A 7,567-nucleotide genomic window follows, 5' to 3' on the forward strand; every position below is an offset into this window, starting at 1 on the left:
CTGTGAAAGCTCACAAAAGGGCATCCAATCCAGTAAGCGTGGAGGTAGGGAAGGGAGAGACAGGGAAGTTTTCTCAAATGAAAAAATAAGGAGTTGGCCAGAGATGAGAGAAGAGCTGAAAAGAGCCTAAAGCCACAAATCAGCTGTGGTGGGCACTCTGAACTTCCTCTGGCTCTCAGCAGCCATTCCAATTTTCTAGTGTGCCTTCTTACATTGCAGAGGCTAAAGAAGGAAAAACCACATTTCCCGCATTTCCCTGCACCTAGGGTTCTGCTTCTGCCAATTAGATGCAGTTGAAAGGTGGATCCCAGGCTGCAGCCATCTGTTTTGTTTCTGCTGGCAAACTCAATTGTGGATACATTGGGCTTTTCTGCAGCAGTATTTCAGCATCTAGGTACTACTCTGTGAGCGTTGAGAGGTAAATGCAGGGGCAGGAGTGGCTTCCTGGTCCTTGGATCATGGCTACAGTGGTATCTCTTTGAACTCAACAGTCAGTGGAGGCCCCTAACTCCCTGCCTTTCTGATTATTGCAGAGGAAGCAACTCTCCCAGTAGACTATTCAGCAGTCTTGTCCTAGGAATCATTCTTGGAGGCCTGATAAGTGAACATTCCTTTAGCCTTTCCGATGATCTCGTAAGCTCCAGATACCCTGTATTAAATCTCTTTTTGCTGAAAATAATTTGAGTGGTTTTGTTTTTCATACCTAATATATCAATGGAATACAAAAATGCAAAATGTGCTATGAATAATACAATTTGCAGGGGTCAACAAACTAGCAAATTTTTTCTGCAGAGAGCCAAGATAGTAAATATTTCAAGCTTTGTGGACTACATCTAATTTTTTTTCTCCTCCTTCCTCCACCTCTTCCTCTTTTTTAACCCTTTAAAAACATAAAATGATTCTTAAACCTGCAAGCGAGATTTAGCCCACAGACTGTAGTTTGCTGACCCTTGATAGAGTGTTGAGAACATGATGAAATGTCAAAAAATTAAAATATTGAAGGAAAACGCTCATAATTTTTTAAAGCTGAAGGTATGTTTAATGATTTTACCATACTAGGATGCACAACAGCAAGTCCTAGGGTGGGATCAATAGCTGATGAGAGGCAACAGAATTCAGGTAAATAAGCTGTCCCTTGCCTACCCAACTCTGATGTCCAGTCCAATAGTTCCAGAAAATAATTTTAATTTTGGTTAAAAAAAAAAAAAAGCACATAACATAAAATTTACCATCTTAACTATTTTTCAGTGTACAATTCAGTAGTGTTACGCATATTCACATTGTTGTGCAACAAATCCCCAAATCTCCAGAAGTTTTTCATTTTGTGAAACTGAAACTCTATTCCCATTAAACAACTACCCATTTCCCCCTCTCTCCAGCCCCTGGCAACCACCATTCAACTAACTCTCTGCTTCTATTACTCTAGATACCTCGTATGTATTATAGTATTTGTGTGTGTGTGTGTGTGTGTGTGACTGGCTTATTTCACTTAGCATAATGTCCTGAAGGTTCACACATGTAGTGTGATACAGAATATCCTTCCTTTTTAAGGCTGAATACATGCCTTTGTATATATCTACCACATTTTCTTTATTCACTCATCCCTTGGTGGACATTTTTATTGCTTCCACCTCTTGGCTATTGTGAATAATGCTGTTATGAACATGATGTACAAATATCTCTTCGAGATCCTGCTTTCAATTCCTTTAGATCTATTCCCAGAGGAGGGAATTTTCAATTTTTGGAGGAACCTCCATACTGTTTTCCATAATGGCTGCACCATTTTACATTCTCACCAACAGTGCACAAAGGTTCCAATTTCTCCACATCTTGACCAACACTTGTTATTTTATGGGGTTTTTTTTTTTTTTGTAATAGCTATCCTAATGGGTATGGGGTGATATCTCACGGTAGTTTTGCATTTTCCTAGTGATAAGTGATGTTGAGCATCTTTTTATATGTTTGACTATTTGTATATCTTCTTTGGAGAAATGTTTATTCAAGTCTTTCACCCATTTTTTAATCAGGTTGTTTTTTGTTGTTGAGTTGTAGGAGTTCTTTATATATTCTCGATATTAAGCCCTTATGAGACATATGATTTGCAAGTATCTTCTCCCATTCTTTTTTTTTTTTTTTTTTCATGTCAGATGGGTAATGTCTTGACATCATAACAAAGGTTAGAGGGGGGCACATCTCACACAGCATCAAAACGCTTATGAAGCACAAAAAGATCTCTCCCATTCTACAGATTGCTTTTTCACTCTGTTGGTTGTGCTAGTCCAGATTTAATCTGTGCCCATGAGTGAAAGTCTAGTTTAGAGCAACTTGCTGGCAGTCTGGCCAGGTCTGGAGCCATCTTCTGCCCTAAAAACACCAGTGGGAATGAGACAGAAGCATCTCTATCTTGTATTCTTCAGATCTAGATAGCTCTGATTTCCTACAATATCCAAAAACATCCCCATGCCTTTGCTTTGGGCCAGAACCAGCCAACCTGAGGTTTGTGGTGCTGCAGAATTAGAAGAAGCCTCAAGACTGAGTGAGTCAGTGGGAGGTATGGAGGTGGGCTCACTAGATTCAGGTTTTATATTGTTAAGTGTCTGCCACTAAAAAGCTTAAATCAAATACAGTTTTAATACCTATTTTTCAATTAGACACTGTTCTTTTTTTACTTCAAATGGTAATATAGTTCAGAATATTTGATTCTCCACGTTTATTCAGAGGAAATACAACATCCCAACCCTGAGAACTTAATGATTCCTAGGCAAATATATAAAGAGTTAATTCATGACTTAGTCTAGAATGCAATCTAGTTCACACAATACTTGCTCCAAAAAAACCCTTGCTGATTCTGTATTAGTAGATATGAACACTATGGTGTGGTGCATTTGCTAAAACATCCTATTTGAGAAGATAAGGTTCTGATTTACAAAAGATCTATTTCCTCTTCCAACCACTACTGCCTTTTGGAATTACACAGTTGAAGAAGTTGAATAGGTTGGCTTGTCAATATTGAGGAGATAAAAAAAGAGAGTCTGAAAGTATATAAAATGTCTGATTGCCTCGCTGTCCAGACTCTTATTCCTATCCTGATTTGGCACATATAATAAGACTGTAATTTATCCAACAAGATGGGCTGCAGAAATAGAAAATTTTAAGCAGCCTTATGTGCATTATTTTTCTGGTTCTCACAAGAAAAAGAAAATAGGAAGGTTAAGGACAGTGCTACCATAAGGTCAAGAAGAAGAAATGTTGGAAATGTATAATCCTAATACTCTCCCTCTGTGAGTGTTTTAGTCCGTTTGTGTTGCTATAACAGAATACCTGAGACTGGGTAATTTATAAAGGAAAGAGGTTTATTTGGCTTAGGATTCTGGGACAGCTGCATCTGGCACGGGCCTCAGGCTGCTTCTACTCATGACGGAAAAGTGGCAGGCAGCTGGCGGGTACAAGCAGATCACGTGGCGAGAGAAAGCAAGAGAGACAGAGAGGAGGTGCCGGGGGTTCTATAAACAACAAGCTCTCCCCGGAACTAATAGAGCAAGAACTCACTCACTACCACTCCTCCCCCAGGGAGAGCATTAATCCATTCATGAGGGATCCGCCCCCATGACTCAATCAGTTTCCAACACTGCCACATTGGAGATCAAATTTCCACATGAGTTTTGGAGAGGACAACACATCCAAACTCCATCAGTGAGTTTTATGTTAAGTTGTTGCTACCAAGTATTTATGTACAATGATGTTCATCACTGCATTACTTCTAACCATGAATTCCGAAATAGTGACATTTAAACTGCAAATAACAGAAAATCCAAACGCAGTAGGATAAAAAAACCCACAAAACACTTACTTTACTTATCATAACAAGAAATCCAGATAGGCAGTTGCTGGCATTTGTTTAAATGTTCAATGATCTTGTCAAGGCCAAGTCTCTAATTTTCTTGACTTTTCTCTAATGGATGAAGGATGGGTACTATAGCTCCAAACATCTTATTCCTTACCAAGCAGAAAGAATAGATATGATACCAGTTTTGGCTGTCCCATTTTATTTGGAAGGCAAAAGACTTCCTGGAACTTCCCTTTCAACTCTCATAAAACTTCAGCTTACTTCTCAATGGCTGGAACTTGTAAGAGAGGCCAGGAAAACTAAATACCTGGGAATATTTGGCTTTCCCATCCTAGAGGCAGGCAAGTGAGAAGGAAGTCAGGAATGGGTCTGCTAAATGTTAGGGTCTGTCATACTGAAAACTAGGAAATACCAAAATATCCAACACTACAAACAAGGTCGACAGTACAAGATTGATGATGTGCCATATGAATCCCAGGTGGCCATTAAAAACTCTGCTATAGAAAAATGCTTATTTTGGGCTGGCCCCATGGCTCACTTGGGAGAGTGCAGCGCTGGCGGACACCGTGGGTTCGGATCCTATATAGGGATGGCCGGTGCACTCACTGGCTGAGTGTGGTGCAGACCACACCGTGCCGAGGGTTGCAATCCCCTTACCGGTCAAAAAAAAAAAAAAGAAAAACGCTTATTTACATACAAAATTATTCATATCAACTAAAAATTTAATTTACAAAACGATAAAAAAAATTCAAATTTGTTGGAGTAAAATAAATCTAGTTTTAAATTTATTAAAAAAATTTTTTTCACAAATATAAAAACTTTAATGTAAATACACACCAATTATCACATGACACAAAGCTTCATAAATAACAATACATCAGAGAATATTCTTATCTTACTGACATTTTCTTGTTTTTTATTCCTTTTTATAAATTTTTATTTATTTGTTTCTATTTTTTTTAGAAATGAGTTTTGAGCTTGATTTCAATTTTCCATAAAGTCTGTCAAAGAAAATGAATGATAGTTACATATTTAACAAGTTACACAATATGTATAAAGATTATTATACCCTAAAAGAATCATGAAAGTTAATGTTTGATTAAAACATTTACATCAATGGTGCTTTGTAGACTGCTTAATAGTCTTTTTTTTTTTTTGATTCCTTAAAGAGATTAACAAAATTTGAAAACCTTTATTTAGATCGACCAAGAAAAAAAGAAAGAAGACAGAAATTACTAAAATCAGAAATAAAGCAGGGGCATGGTACAGCAGTTCCTTTTACTATTACACTGGAGTGGACTTTGAGGAAAGAGATGTCGTCTTCTGTTTTCCAGTCTCCACTGGTGACTCTCCTTGTGTCACTGCAGTCAGGTGTCTGGCGTGCAGCCTGCGTGGTAGCTGTGGTGTAGAGCTGCTTTTGCAGCAGTCGTGGCTGTGGTGGTGGCTCTGGTGGGCCACCCATGAGGAAGTGGTGCTTTCAGAGTGCTCCTTGCCTGTTTCCCAGTGGGGGATGCTACCCTTGGCTCCTGCCTCTAGATTTAAAAATTTTAAATAGATATATGCAAAAAAAATTAGAACTTATATTCCAAAAATGTTGACTTCAGTTGGGTTTTCCAGGAAACATACTCTGAGGCAGAAATTTGCCTGCAGGTGATTTACTGGAGAGTGCTCTCATGAACAGCACCCATAAGGGAAGCAGGACTGGACAGAAGGATAGGGTGGATTGCAGGGCAGCTGCCACAGAGGCTTTATCTGGTCTCAAGAGAAGCTCAAAAGCTGGGATTTCCCAGATTGTTCCAATTGAGGGACTGTGCCTTTGTACCGCCACAGTTAACCAGTCATTGGGATTTGGTTTGGGCTGCCCCCAGGGAAGGGATATACCCTTGGGTGAGGCAGTTTCCCTAGCAGAAGGCAATTTGGACAGGAATTCAACTGCAAGCTGCCATCAACAGCCAGCAGTCCTGGCAGCTGTATCTTGGGATCTGGGCAGTGCACCACAGCATCCACTAAAAATGTCAACAGTGATTATCTCTGGGTTTGGGGATTAATGGTGGTTTTCTCTATATTTTTTACTTTTTCCAAAATTTTCTCAATGAACATAGTATTGTACTAAGGATTAAATGAGTTAATTCATGTAAAGCGCTTAGCACAATTCCTGGAATTTATTAAGTACTCAATAGTTACCTGTGCTTATTTTGTATTTAGAAAAAAATGTGTATGTGTACATATACATTACAAATTTCTTTCTAAATACAAAATAATCATAGGTAAATTTATTGACTACTTAATGAATACATATATAAATTTAAAAGGAAGACATAAATGAAGATATTGTCAAGAATAAAAGTATGCAACTTTTATTTGGGCAGTGCAACTTAACTACCTTTTAATTGCAGCATTATTCACTATAGCCAAGATATGGAAATGAGTAAGTGCCTATTAATGGATGAACAGATAAGGAAAATGTGGCATATATATATATACAATGGAATATTATTCAGCTGTAAAAAGAAGGAAATCCAGCCCTTTGTGACAACATGTACGAACCTGGAAGACATTATGCTAAATGAAATAAGCCAGGCACATAGACAAATACTGCTAAGATCTTGGAATCTAAAAAAGTTGAATTCATGGAAGCAGAAACTAAAATGGTGATTGCCAGGAGCTAAGGAAAATGAGATGTTGGTCAAAGAGTACAACTTTCAGTTATAAGATAAATTCTGGTGATCTAATAATGTGCACCATGGTGACTATAGTTAATAATACTTGTATTATATATTTGAAATTTGATAAGAGAGTAGATCTTAAGTGTTCTCACCACATATGCACACAAAAGGTAAATATGCGAGGTAATGAATGTATAAGCTAAATATAAAAAAAAAGCTATTCTGTGCTTTGCTGAATAAAAGGTATGATGTTAATGATAATAATAGTAGCAATAATAATAGGCATTACTAACACTTTATTAAGCATCTACTTTGTCTTAGACACTGATCTAGACACTTACATACATTCTCACTTATGCTTGATAAACCAAGGGTCTTCAAAAAGTTCATGGAAGGATTTGTACTATCTTTTAATTTCTATCTTTCCATGAACTTTTTGAAGTACCCTCATACATTGCCAAATGTTTTCCAGGGCCGGCCCGTGGCTCACTCAGGAGAGTGCAGTGCTGATAATACCAAGGCCATGGGTTCGGATCCCATATAGGGATGGCCGGTTAGCTCACTGGGTGAGCATGGTGCTGACATCACCAAGTCAAGGGTTAAGATCCCCTTACCGGTTATCTTTAAAAAAAAAAAAAATGTTTTCCAGAAGGGTCATACCAAGTTACACTCACATCTGCAGTATATAGTAAGAACAGATTCACTGTATATTTATCAGCACTTAAAAAAAGTTTGTTTTGTTAATCAAACAGATGAAAAATAGAAGTTTAATCTGTTTCTTTTTTTTTTTTGTGACCGGTAAGGGGATCGTAACCCTTGGCTTGGTGTCGGCTGCACCGCGCTCAGCCAGTAAGCTAACCGATCATCTCTATATGGGATCCAAACCCGTGGCCTTGGTGTTATCAGCACCACACTCTCCTGAGTGAGCCACAGGGTCGGCCCTAATCTGTGTTTCTTTGATTACTAGTTAGGCTGGGCATTAAAAAAAATAATTATTAATGTAGTATATATTCTTTTGGGACTTATATATTCATATCCTTTTATTCTTACATGT

At 38.0% G+C, this 7,567-nt stretch overlaps 1 pseudogene; it reads right to left on the reverse strand.

Moving 5' to 3' along the window:
• Window positions 1-2,141: 2,141 nt before the first annotated feature.
• LOC134361424 (small nucleolar RNA U13) lies at window positions 2,142-2,232 on the reverse strand (annotated as a pseudogene).
• Between the last annotated feature and the right edge of the window lie 5,335 nt (window positions 2,233-7,567).

This window comes from Cynocephalus volans, chromosome 12 (genome assembly GCF_027409185.1).
Source record: "Cynocephalus volans isolate mCynVol1 chromosome 12, mCynVol1.pri, whole genome shotgun sequence".
Classification (NCBI taxonomy): Eukaryota; Metazoa; Chordata; class Mammalia; order Dermoptera; family Cynocephalidae; genus Cynocephalus; species Cynocephalus volans.